The 14,346-nt window shown below is 41.7% G+C and overlaps 1 protein-coding gene across 10 annotated transcripts in view; it reads left to right on the top strand.

The window, feature by feature from the left end:
- The window catches only part of DMRT2 (doublesex and mab-3 related transcription factor 2), a 347,384-nt gene that overhangs the window by 239,780 nt on the left and 93,258 nt on the right, over positions 1–14,346 (top strand). The gene's annotated exons all lie outside the window — the stretch shown is intronic.

Below are 14,346 nucleotides of genomic sequence, written 5' to 3'. Positions count from 1 at the left end.
TCAACCAACAGCATCCAAACAAGTTAGGCTAAGGCATGACCATGGATTTCACTACCCACTGAAGACTCATCCAGAGTCCTCCTAAATTAACTGGAAGCATGGGATTGCGGTCTTTTGTGTGTCCAGTCTGTCTTTCTATTGCAAACTCTCTGTCTTCTCTCAGCATTTCCCTTGAGAAAGAAGGAAAGCCCATTTCTTTTCCTGCCCCTCAGGAAAGGCTTAGTTCTTATTCTCTCTTCAATTCTTTTCAGCAGCCAACTTTCCCGGCTTGGAAAGGAAAGTGAAACCATAAAGGAGAGTGGCATCTGCTGGAGTGTTTATGCCCACACTTAATGCCTAACTTGGGTTCAGTTCAGTTGCTCAGTTGTGTCCGACTCTTTGCAGCCCCATGCAGCACACCAGGCTTCCCTGTCCATCACAACCCTTGGAACTTGCTCAGACTCATGTCCATCGAGTTGGTGATGCCATCCAACCATCTTATCCTCTGTTGCCCCCTTCTCCTACTCCCTTCAATCTTTCCCAGCATCAGGATCTTTTTCAGTAAGTCAGTTCTTCGCATCAAGTGGCCAAAGTATTGGAGTTTCAGCTTCAGCATCAGTCCTTCCAATGAATATGCAGGACTGATTTCCTTTAAAATGAACTGGTTGGATCTCCTTGCAGTCCAAGGAACTCTCAAGAGTCTTCTCCATCACCACAGTTGAAAAGCATCGATTCTTCAGTGCTCAGCTTTCTTTATAGTCCAACTCTCACATCCATACATGACTACTGGAGAAACCATAGCTCTGACTAGATGGACCTTTATTGGCAAAGTAGTGTCTCTCCTTTTTAATATGCTGTCTAGGTAGTCATAGCTTTTCTTCCAAGGAGCAAGAATCTTTTATTTTCACGGCTGCAGTCACCATCTGCAGCAATTTTGTGTAAATCAAAAGATAAAGGCGTGTTATTTTCTGATGAAAATTTCTTTTTTACTTTCTTAGAGGAAGAGGATGGCAGAATGGGGTATCTGACAACATATCTAGCAGGGATATCTAGCAGGAGTGTGTACAGTGTGGTTCAGAGCTTAATAAATATGAGACATAGGCTGGAAATAGAAGTTATACATCTCCCCTAGGCCTCTTGGAATATCCCAGATGGGACTCCCTTGGGCTTCTGTGTCAGTTACTAGCCTTCACTGAACCCAGTGTAAGTGCCAGACACTGTATGAGTACTTCATGTGTATCTCATATAATCTTTACAACAGTCCTATGGGGTAAGTTTTGCATCATTTTAAGATGAAGAAAATGAAGTGCTGAACACTCAAATAACTTTTCAAGATCATACATTTGGTAAGTGACTGCATTGGGATTCTTGCATTTTTTAAAGCCTCTTGGATATCCCCAGTGAGGATCTCATAATCCTGTTTAAAGAAATGCCACGATAACCTTGAGTAGACCAGCTACACACATCCAGCTATGCATCCCTAAAGCCCAATGATGTTTGGCATAGGTGAGTAGAACGGCTCCAACAGTGGGCTGGAGGAAGCAAGGTATATAGATCTGAGGAGTGTTTATGGTAGAATTAAACATGGGCAGGGCTTGAACAGAGGGTCTTGCATACTGTCCCTTCATCCCTGGATCCCATTCTTCTTTTGAAGAGGGGAGCAGATACTTTTCATTGTCTTGAAATCTCAAGGTCCCAGGGAGGGCAGGGCTCTGACAATGCAGTGGTCTGTGTGAGAAATGCTGAGACTCAGGTGTGTGTTGTATAGGCAAGGGCACTAATGCTGATTGCAATCTTTTTCCCTCCATAACACCCAGCAAACCTCAGAGAAGGAGGCTTCTTGGCCAAACTCTTTCTTCAAGGAGAAAGAGACATGAATAGCCATTAGTAGACGATGCCAAGATACTGCTTAGGAAAGCCAGCATCATATGTTCATTCGTTTTGTAACCCGAAAATGACGTCATGTGTAATACGGATCAGAAGACAGAGACATGGAATGAACTCTGGAAATAACCACAAGACCTGGGAAAAGGTTGAGGGTATGTGAGAAATTATTTTGAGTAAATTGTTAGAGTTAGACTTGAAAGACTAAGGCTGTTCAATAGTAAACTAGGTCCTCAGTTTGAATGAAGGTCTCTGCTTTTTTGCTTTTCAAAATGTGATTCATGTCATTGGTATCAACTAGCTTGTTCGAAAGGGAGAATTTTAGTTCTTGTCTTGGATTTACTGAAACATTTGTCTGCAAATATTTGCATTTGTAGGGTCTGCATTTTCAAAAGATCCCTAGGTGGCTTGTATGCACAGTGAGGTTTCAGAACTATTGTGCTAAAACATAGTAGATATAGAACAGTGTATCAGGTATTGATCAGTGGTCTCAGTCTTGGCTGCACATTCAGATCACTTGGGCAACCCCACCCCAGACCAATTAAATCAGGTTCTTTTGGAGTAGGGCCCAAGTATTGACATAAAAAAAAAAAAGTCCATGATGTACAGGTAGATGGTGGGTGAGTGTTGCCATGTTAATTGGAGTTCTGAAAGAACTGGCCTCTGGTGTGGTACTACTTAGTGTATTTGTTAGTGATTCAGAAGAGTAATTGTAAGATACACTGATTCCATCTGCAGATGATCGAGAATTGCACAAGATTGCAAGCTAACATCCTGAAACCCATCAGGACTAAAATGTTAAGTGACTGTGGCAGGAGGGGAGAAAGTGTGGACAAGTAGAAGAGGTCTTGTACATCTCTGGGGGCCCCATCCTACCACATCAGAAAAGTATCCAAGCGTCAGCGTGAGCTACAAGTGAATAATGATTCGGCAATGATAGCAGGGCATAGTTAAATAGCAGAGAAAAATCGGAGCATGTGAAATGTAAGGAGTGAGAAACCCTGATGTCACCTTCCCCTGCTATCTGATATGGTTAGGACTTTGTATAGTGTTGTCCATGGTAGGGTGCTGGGGCTGAAGAGCCATTAGGATGAACTTGGGATATTTTCAGAGGAGACTCATATATATCAAGCATGAAATAAAGGACAAAAGGTGGATTTTATTTAGTATGTTTAAAAAAAACTAAGGGGAAAATGTAACATTTTTAAAATATGAAACAGTGCTTTTGTATGAAAGATGGTAATTAGCTGATCTCTTTTACCAGAAGGAGATTAGAATAGAGAATAGACTCTATTTAGGAAAAAATTTATGATGTAAAATGGGAGGAGATTGTGAAAAGGGGTATGATGAAAAGAAACTTATGTGCTTCTGTTGCTTTGGGGCCCTTTGCTTAGAGGCCGAAACAGATCTTAATAATGTACCTGGAAAGTGAGGCTCCTACCAAAGGCTAAATGACAGACTCTTGCTCTCAGGGGGTGACATATTGTCCTGGGTTTCTGCAAATTGACATTGACAAAGTTGGTATTTCTTGAGTTTGCTTGAACACCTGAGCCAACTTTGATTTGTACATACCCAGTCTTAGCCGGGGGAGAAGGCAATGGCATCCCACTCCAGTGCTCTTGCCTGGAGAATCCCATGGATGGAGGAGCCTGGTAGACTGCAGTCCATGGGGTCGCTAAGAGTCGGACACAACTGAGGGACTTCACTTTCACTTTCATGCATTGGAGAAGGAAATGGCAACCCACTCCAGTGTTCTTGCCTGGAGAATCCCAGGGATGGGGGAGCCTGGTGGGCTGCTGTCTATGGGTCACACAGAGTCAGACACAACTGAAGCAACTTAGCAGCAGCAGCAGTCTTAGCCAGGAGAAGGCAATGGCACCCCACTCCAGTACTCTTCCCTGGAAAATCCCATGGGCAGAGGAGCCTGGTAGGCTGCAGTTCATGGGGTCACTAAGACTTGGACACGACTGAGCGGCTTCACTTCCATTTTTCACTTTCATGCATTGGAGAAGGAAATGGCAACCCACTCCAGTGTTCTTGCCTGGAGAATCCCGGGGACAGGGGAGCCTGGTGGGCTGCCGTCTATGGGATTGCACAGAGTGGACACAACTGAAGTGACTTAGCAGCAGCAGCAGTCTTAGCCATCTAGTACTATAGGAAACCTTATTTATTCTGATAAAGAGCATCTACAGATTACCTCAGTGAATTATCAGAATTGATGGAAAACATGCAAGCTTTATCTTTGAGACTGTAAGCAAGACAAGGGTGCCCTCTGTCATCGTTTTTGTTTAGCTTTATTTTGGAGTTCCCAACCAGCATATAAGATCAGAGAAATTAAATATATGTAAACATTAGAAGGGAAGAAACAAAGCTATAGTTCACATAAAATATGAATAACTAGAGTTTATTAGAAAACCCCAATGAGTATATAAGTAAGTGATTGGAATTACTCAGAATTTGGTGATGTGGCTGGATATAAAAATCAGTTTAGTAAAACGGATCACATTTCTACTCACCAACTACAATTGAAAATTAGTTGTGAAAAGATAAAAAATCTAAGATACTAGAGTTTCACATCCAGTAATGGCTGACCAGGATAGTTCAAACCAGTCCTCAGAGAAAAGGTGGACAAAATACAAAAGTAAGCATTTGAAGGTGCTATGTAGGCAGTGATAATTTTCAGATTCAGGATCTGGAGTGCGAGAAGCCTTTGGAAAAGTGAATTCAGCATTTCGGGATTGCTTTTCATTTTGAGGTAACCTCAGATTCTGACAAGAAAAGCAACAGCTGAGAGGTCCAGAAGCTGACCAGAGCTGTTAGTACTTTCACAGAACTGGAGGAATGAAGCGGATTCCCAGGTGGCGCTAGTGGTAAAAGAAGTGGCTCCAATGCAGGAGACCTGGGTTCAATCCCTGGGCCAGAAAAACCCCCTAGTGAAGGAAGTGGCAACCCACTCTAGTATTCTTGCTTGGAAAATTCCATGGACAGAGCAGCCTGGCAGGCTACAGTCCATGGAGTTGCAAAGAATTGTACATGACTGAAGCGACAGCACAGAGGGGTGAAGAGTAGAATTAAGGCCCAACTAGAAGAGGACGTCCTGATAAACATCCCAGGCTTTTAATTAAGACTCTACAGACCTATACACTGGGAGTAAAAGTGAACCTGAACTAGACAAGTCCAAATAGGATAAAGCTTAAATCAGCTGAATTCTGATTGGACCTTAACCTCAAATTAAATCAATTAAATCCTCTCTGGAAAATAATAATATCATCCAGAGCAGTGTATTACTTGTACAGTTTTTCCTGAAAAAATGCCCTCAAAAGTAATTAGATATACAAAAAGACAAGATTTGACTGAAAAACAAGATAAACAATAACAATGAAAATGACCCTAAAGGAAACATATCAAATACAGACTTTAAAATAATCATGATTAGTACATTAAAATATCTAGAAGAAAATATAGAGAATGTTGACAAAAGCAAGAAACTTAAAAGAAGAATCGAATGGGTATTATAAATGGAAAAAATGTGATACTAAAATTACGAACTCAATGGGTAAATTTAACTTCATGTTAGACATAGATAAGAAAAAGAATAAATTGTTAGATCAGAATAAAATATATGTATTGAAGAATGAAATGGAAATGGATGGACAATTTTAGAAGAGCATTAGGTATATATGTGACAGAATGAAAATGTCTGAGAAGAGCTGATGAGAGAGGATGTGACAGAAGTAGTAGCTGGTTAAGTAGTGGCTGAGAATTTTCCAAACCAGATGAAAGACTTCCACCTACAGGCTCAAGAAATGCTATATCTTTTCTTAATGGGACAAATAAAGAATATCTGGACACTTTATTTCCTCCTGTCTCTTGCTTCTGGTGTTTCTTTTAGAAACAGCTGTCAGTCTTCCTGTTGCTCCAGTGAAGATCCTATTATTTCTTTTCCTCTGGCTTCCAATACCCAATAGATGGTTATTGGCAGAGGGGTAGAGAATAGGCCACTTGAATAAAGACCAGTAATGGACCCATGAATATAAGGATATCTGTTATAATTATTGGGGAGAGTGGAAGAAAAAGGAAGTATTTTTAATAAACCACGCTGAGACAATTGATTATATAATACATTTGAAAAATAAATGAAACTTGTTTCCTACCTAACATGATACTCAAGAATTAATTTCAGGTATACTAGTGACCCTCATGTAAAAGGCAAGACTATAAAATATTTTGAAATTAATGTAGGAGAATGTCATTGTCACATTAGGATAGAGAGGATTACTTAAATAAGACACAAAAGATTGACAAACCTAGACAGCATATTAAAAAGCAGAGATGTTACTTTGCCGACAAAGGTCCATAGAGTCAAAGCTATGGTTTTTCCAGTAGTCATATATGAATGTGAGAGTTGGACCAAAAAGAAAGCTGAGCGCCAAAGAATTGATGCTTTTGAACTGTGGTGTTGGAGAAGACTCTTGAGAGTCCCTTGGACTGCAAGGAGATCCAACCAGTCCATCCTAAAGGAGATTAGTCTTGAATATTCATTAGAAGGACTAATGCTGAAGCTGAAGCTCTAATACTTTGGCCACCTGATGGGAAGAACTGACTCATCTGAAGAGACCTTGATGCTGGGAAAGATTGAAAGCAGTGGGAGAAGGGGATGACAGAGGATAAGATGGTTGGATGGCATCAGTGACTCAATGGACATGAGTTTGAGCAAACTCCAGGAGTTGGTGATGGACAGGGAAGCCTGGCGTGCTGTAGTCCATGGGGCTGCAGAGTCATACACGACTGAACAACTGAACTGACTGATAACATATTTTGAAATTAATGTAGGAGAATGTCATTGTCATATTAGGGTAGAGTGGATTACTTAAATTAGACACAAAAGATTACCCCTACAGGGAAATGTTGATTATGCTGCTAAGTCGCTTCAGTCGTGTCTGACTCTGTGCGACCCCATAGACGGCAGCCCACCAGGCTCCCCTGTCCCCGGGATTCTCCAGGCAAGAACACTGGAGTGGGTTGCCATTTCATTCTCCAATGCATGAAAGTGAAAAGTGAAAGTGAAGTCGCTCAGTCGTGTCTGACTCTTAGCGACCCCATGGACTGCAGCCTACCAGGCTCCTCCATCCATGGGATTTTCCAGGCAAGAGTACTGGAGTGGGGTGCCATTGCCTTCTCTGAATGTTGATTATAATAGTCTGTAATAAAATTAATTTTTTTGTTTATTGAGAGATATTACAAATTGTATGAATATATTACTCAGAATATACAAAGTCCAACTAATGAATTAGAAAGAGAAATAACCTAATGGGAAAATGGACCAATGAAATAAGTAGTGATTTTACAGAATCAGTTTCATCTGACAGATGGATCAATGGTCAATTTGATTACCATCTGGGAAATGCACATTGAAATCACAATGCACTGCCATTTCATACTCAGTTGTTGAACCAATGTCAAGTGTTAACTGGTATATGGAGATATAGAAATTTTTACCTACTGCTGTTAGGAATAGAAATGGGTATATCCATTTTGGAACTATGTTTGGCAGTGTCTAACCTTGAGCATGACCTATGAATTGTAAGACCATATATGTATACAATATATAAAATTGTATACAATTGTACAATTGTATATACAATTGTAATTGTATATACCTTAGAGAAAATTGTGCATATGTGTACCAAGAGGTGTACAAAACTATTCTTAATGGTATTTTTTATCATAGAGGTATATAATGTGTGTTTATATAGGTTAAATACATAAATAAAATATAAAGTAATATAAAAATAGCCTAAAGGTTTTTTGTGATGGTTACTCTTATGTGTCAACCTGAGTTGACACATGTGTATCATGGAGTGCCCAGATTAAACATTATTTCTAGGTTTTCTATGAAGGTGTTTCTGGATGAGATTATCATTTTAACTGGTGACTCAGTAGATTACAATTTTCAGTCTGGATGGGCATTATCCAATCTATTGAAGGCCTAGAAGGGGACGACAGAGGATGAGATGGCTGGATGGCATCACTGACTCAATGGACGTGAGTCTGAGTGAACTCCGGGAGATGGTGATGGACAGGGAGGCCTGGCGTGCTGCGATTCATGGGGTCGCAGAGAGTCGGACACGACTGAGTGACTGAACTGAACTGAACTGAAAGAAAACAAAAGGCAGAGAAAGGAGGGATTCACCACTTTTTTGCTCCTGCTTGCCTGTTTGAGGTGGGGCATCTGTCTTTTACTTTTAGATTGGAATTTATATTATCAGCTCCCCTGGTTCTCAAGCCTTCAGACTTGGGCTAGAATTACACTATCACCTCCCCTGGGTCTTTGGCCAGGGGAAGTGATGGTGTAATTGCATGGAACTTTTGTAAATGCATGGAACTTTCCAGCCTCCACAACTGTATGAATCAATTTCCATGCTCATGTATATTAGTAATTACCTATTTATAACAGACCTAATAGGATATAGTTTGGTTCTGTTTCTCTGGAAAACCCCAATAGATTTATCAAGAAAAAGATGTAGATTTATACAGTGGAATACTATGCAGCAGTGAATATGAAAAAATTTACATGCCCTGTCAGTGATCAACACACAGTATTGAATTAAAAAGAACAAGTCATTAAAGAAGAATATATTGGCTTAACTCCATGATCATAAAGTTCAAACATAGATATTAAACTGTATATTGTTTCAGAATAACTACATAGGTAGTAAACCTTATAAATTACTGACACTGTTACCTCTAAGGAGGAAGGAATGAGCTGTAATCTGTGATGTATACAAGTGGCTTCTGGGTATGGTGGTGTTCAATTTCTTGAAATTGATGGTAGGTGTTAATTAAAGAAAAACTACAGCATCAATATCTCTCCCCTGTGCAAGGCTGGGTGGTGATGCCCCGTGAGTCTGTAGTCACCCTGTTCTGGCAAAGGATGTGCATTGTGTGTGAATTAAGTATAGAGAGCCAGTCTTGGTTTCAGCCAAATCTCCAGTTGCAGATTTCCTTTGAGAATTGTCCTTTTCAAAACTATTAATTCATATTTGTTAACAAACCTGTTTGTTTCAAATCATTTATGACCAGATTGCCAAGATACAGGTGCTGATATAGCTACTTACTTTCACAAGATCTTTGGAGACTATTTGTGACACGTTAAAATTGTTCTCCTTCTGTCCTGCCTAACAAATTCTGAGAAGTTTGGGATGATTAGTTTTTCTAAGCTGAAGGCCTCCATGCAAGGTCAGATTAAGGTTTTCTCTCTATTTTGATTCCATGAACGTTAAGGTTTGGCTCTCCCACATTGAGTACTGTTGTACATTTCTCCCTGGTGTAAGGAAGGAGGTTTCTGTTGGGCAGTAGAAGCCCAGGTCAACTCCAGCCAAGAGTTTTGGAGAACTCTCTTTGAAAGCACAGCTTGGTATCGCACAGTGGCTTTCAGTTCAAAGGTGACCCTTTATTTCTGCTCCTCCTCCTCCATCATCCTTTGTTTGTTTAGGCTACTGGTTCTTCCTCCAAGCATTCTGAGTAGATGTGGGTGGAGAGAAGAGCAGGAGGGGATGTGTGTGTGTGTGTGTGTGTGTGTGTGTGTGTGTGTGTGTGATTTGAGTGAGGAGGCTGAATTTTCACAGACTCCTTTTTTACTTAGCATTTGTTCATGCTCATCTACTCCCAATCTTTAATTCTTACCAACCTTTCTCCACCTTAGTGGATTTCAGTCTTTCTTTTGTTCCTGGTGTTTGGGACTAGGATGTATCTCGAACACCATATGCCCCCTCACCAATCTGGCAAGGACAGAAGGCAGGATTATAGGATCCTAAAGCAACTGAACTGAACTGAACTGAAAGGTGAGGGGAGGGTGAGAAGTGGAAGGAGGGAGGTTTGTTTGTGTTTTCCAGAGAGCTGCATGTGATTTCAGGCTGCCAGCCTTTGCTGGTTTGAAGTCCTTGGCAATAACCCTTGCTCGTTTCCTTCTGAGAATCCATGAATTATCACGAGGTCTTTTAATAAGCTGACAGTAGTGGTCGCTCGGTGTTCTAATAAGGGAGGAGACATTGCCTCATGGCCTTAGGCACTACTGGTGGTGAAAGAATGTAAACTGCTAAAGCCACCCCTGCCTGACCAGGTGCTCAGCTCGGACCCCGTTACAGCTGAAAACACAGGAACTGAAAAGCACCTAAAATACCCTGAATCTTCACAAAAGGAGAGTCCAGCTCCAGCCCACAGTGACATGGCTTTATGGGAGGAGAAGGTCTGAGTAAGGAAAGAGAGAGAAAGAAAAAAAGAAACGGTGCTTAAATGAGCCAGGAGAACAGTTGTGTGTGGCTTTTCGAGGCTTTGTGATAGTGTGCACCTCCGGGTTCATTTGGGGTTGTTTATTGACTTTTTAGACTGTGTATAGGAGATCCTAAGACCTTATCAAGTATTGTAACCCCTATCTGATTGGAAGTGGGTGAATGCATCAATTAAAAGGGGTGTATATATTTGGCTCTGGTGGGGGAGCGGTGATTCAAGAATCCAGCCACAGAAGGTGGAGGCCACTTGAAAAGCCTTCATCCCAGGCCAAGCCCTGGGGGCCGCCTCTGTCCTCTCCCCAAGGGGCTCTGTGCCAGGACCCCCAGAGGGTGGAGAGCCTATGATAGCTAAATCGCTGGATGCCTGCTGCCTGCCTGCCTGCTGGGGAAGACCCTGGAGTTGGCTTGGGCCTGCTTCTGTTTTATAGCCTGATGGATTTGGGCTCTCCCTTTCCCTCTTCAGAGGCCTACAATCTGCACCAAATGTTTCACATTACTCAGTGTGAAAAACCTCCTATTCTTTCAGATTTTTTACAAGTTCATACATCCGTGGAAACCCGATATTCCATATTTCATTCTGCTTCGTGGATGTCATTGTGAGGGATGCGGGTTCACATGCAACAGGCCTCTTCTGGCTTTGATCAGTTTGACCGCAACTAATTGTAAATGGAGAACAAATGAAAGAAATATTTACAAATTTCATGGGAATTCAGGCGGGGCCTAAGCCTCCCCTAATGCCTCCATTCACAGTAAATGTTTATTGAATACTTTGACTCTACTGTGCACTTCAGTATTTATATAGTATTAGGTTTTAGCTTGTTCTGAAGGAATCCAAAGAGTCAGCAAACTGACCTTCCCTGTCTCCCCATGTTACCCCCTTCCCTTCTGCAAACTTCCTTTCTTTTGCATTACAAAATCTGCTGCTGCCTAAAGAAAACCAACTCAAATTCCAAAGCTACAGCTGTAAGAAGGGGAAGGAGAGAAAGGGATGGAGAGAAGAAGGAGGGGTGAGGGGAAGGACCGTAAAATTTAAAACAAATTTTGAGTTGCACAGTCGAGTTGGGAAAAGTCAAATGAAAATGTTCGAGATTTGTTCAAAATAAAGTCATAAATGCTTGGAGCCAAGTTAAGCAGCTGTTGGGTCAGGCAGGCTAAGGCCTGAAAGGCAGCACCAACTAAGAGCTGAGTATTATGCAATTAAGAAGCAGTTGCCTGGTTATAAAGAAACATCCATAGTCCTGTAGAAGGATTTCTTTCTCTTTTTTTAAATTTATTTTTAACTGGAGGAAAATCGCTTTACAGAGTTGTGTTGGTTTCTGCTGTACAACAACATGAGTCAGCTGATATATGTATAAGTATACATACGTCCCCTCCCTCTTGAGCCTCTCTCCCCGCCCCCATCCCACCCCTCTAGATCATCATAGAGCACCAGGAGGGCTCCCTGTGCTATTCAGCGACTTCTCACCAGTTATCTGTTTTACGCGTGATAGTGTATTTACGTCCATGCTACTTTCTCCATTTATCCCACTCTGTCCTTCCTAAGAGGATTTCTGATTTAGGACTTTCCATTTCTAAACATACTTTTCCAGAAGAATTTTTGTTCACTCAGGAACCAAAATAAGTTTTGTGATTTCTCCCTGGAGGTAGTGGAGTGGGGTCACTCTATGGCTTGGAAAGGGTCAGCTGACACTCCCCCCACCCCACCCCGATCCAGCTTCCCTGCCTCATGGCATAAGCTGGAAGTCCTGTCAGCCCCTGTCTTCTTCCCACTGCTGTCAGGAGCTGCTGGCACTTCCCATGGCAGCTTGGACAAGTGGTGGTCCAGATACCAAAAGGTAGACAGGAGGTAACCTCTTTCTGGAGAGTCATTTGGCTACCACTTTGGATGGCAAGTGCTTTTGAGGTTGGCCAATCAATGCTCCAACAACTGCTGTCTTAATTAGAAGTATATCACATCTATATCTGTGATATCCTGGGCCCCTTCCACGCTAGGAGTCGTAAAAGCCAAGCTAGATTCTGTTGTTTATGGATGCTGGCTTAACTTGTTGTTCTCTAAGTTTCTCCAACATTTCCACCCAGGCACAAAAGACATGATTTAGGGGTCATAAAAAGGAGAGGGTGAATGGTCCCAAAGAACCCCAGAACACCCCAAAATTCTGATGAGAGAGGTGTTTGCAAGCAAAGTGGTTGTGCGACAGGAGTGGTGGCTTGAAAAGGAGAATTAGGAGGTAGAGAAGAGGAATGTGGCACTGGAGGAGGTCAACTCCAAAGTTAATAAAAAGTGGAGCCAAGTTCCCAGAAGAGAGTATTCAGAGCATTTTATTACACATTTGCTTTGTAAAATAAAACTTTAACTTTTACTCATTGTTCTCTTTCCAATGGTATCTGGAGCTACACCTCTCAGTCCCAGGAGTTCTTTTTTTTTTCCCAAACAATATCTTCCCATCAAAATGTGCTTGTACAGCTGTGTTTACTCTTAAATGTAAATGGACAATAAGAAAGTTTTCACTTTTAAAGATTATTTCTAAAAAGTGAAATGGACAGAGCTGAAATGGTGGGATTTCTTAGCCACACAGCAGAGCACAGAGCTGGTTGGAAGTGAACTGATCACAGGCGAACAGCTTGACCTTACATGTGGTCAGTTAGTGGGGGACATTGGTCTTCGTGGGTAAGGTCAACTTCTGTAGCTTCAAAATGGGCAAGTTTCTCAGCTGCTGTCTACCTCAGATTCCTCATCTAGAAAGTGGGACAAATAATATGGCCTATGTCACAGCATTGTTTTGAGAACTGAATAAGTCAATGTACATAAAATCTTTAGAGCATTACCTAGCACATAATAGATGGTGCATCAGTATTGGCTGTGCTTTTTACTTCAGGAGGCAAGAGGTATTTTGTTTATCAGGGAATTCATTAAATTCCCACTGCCGTCTTAGCAACAGAATGTTTATGGAACTTAAATTTCGTTACTCATTTAAAGAGATTCTCTACTTTAGGGCCTTTCTGGGACTAACAATTCTGTCAGTTTACATTTAGTACTCAGGAGTGACTGCTGTGCTTTCACATGTTAGTTATTAAGAATTTTAATTCAGTACTATATGTATTTTAAATCATGTTTTTCTGTGCGTGTGCAGTCATGTCCGACTCTTCACGACCCTATAGACTATAGCCCACCAGGCTCCTCTGTTCATGGGATTTACCAGGCAAGTAAACTGGAGTGGGTTGCTGCCGTGCCCTCCTCCAGGGAATCTTCCTAACCCGGGGATCAGACTCATGTCTCCTGCATTAGGGGCAGTTTCTTTACTTCTTAAGCCATTGGGACTTGTTCCCCTGGAGAAGGGAGAGGAGAAAATCCACTTGGAATGGATTTGTACAAGAGTGCTTGATTAGAAAGATCTTTAAACTTGCTCTTAGCAGTTCCTTAGACTAATTTTCTTCCATGTACCTTAAGCAAGAAAATGGGGGGTTTTCTTAATTATCTATTTTATAAATTTTTGCTGGTCAGATATCAAATGAATTGTTCAGAAGTGAAATTAGAGTGCATGTTCAGTTCAGTTCAGTTCAGTTGCTCAGTTGTGTCCGACTCTTTGCGAACCCATGAACTGCAACACGCCAGGCCTTCCCGTCCATCACCAACTCCCGGAGTTTACGAAAACTCAGGTCCATCGAGTTGGTAATGCCATCCAACCATCTCATCCTCTGTCGTCCCGTTCTCCTCCTGCCCCCAGTCCCTCCCAGCATCAGAGTCTTTTCCAATGAGTCAACTCTTCGCATGAGGTGGCCAAAGTACTGGAGTTTCAGCTTTAGCATCAGTCCTTCCAAAGAAGACCCAGGGCTGATCTCCTTTAGAATGGACTGGTTGGATCTCCTTGCAGTCCAAGGGACTCTCAAGAGTCTTCTCCAACACCACAGTTCAAAAGCATCCATTCTTTGGCGCTCAGCTTTCTTCACAGTCCAACTCTCACATCCATACATGACCACTGGAAAAACCATAGCCTTGACTAGACGGACCTTTTTGTCAAAGTAATGTCTCTGCTTTTCAATATGCTATCTAGGTTGGTCATAACTTTCCTTCCAAGGAGTAAGCATCTTTTAATTTCATGGCTGCAGTCACCATCTGTAGTGATTTTGGAGCCCCCAAAATAAAGTCTGACACTGTTTCCACTGTTTCCCCATCTATTTCCCATGAAGTGAT

The sequence above is a fragment of the Bos grunniens genome, chromosome 8 (assembly GCF_055505025.1).
Source record: "Bos grunniens cultivar Pamir isolate PY7600 chromosome 8, Bosgru_T2T1.0, whole genome shotgun sequence".
Taxonomy (NCBI): Eukaryota; Metazoa; Chordata; class Mammalia; order Artiodactyla; family Bovidae; genus Bos; species Bos grunniens.
This window is presented reverse-complemented; position numbering and strand designations above follow the sequence as displayed.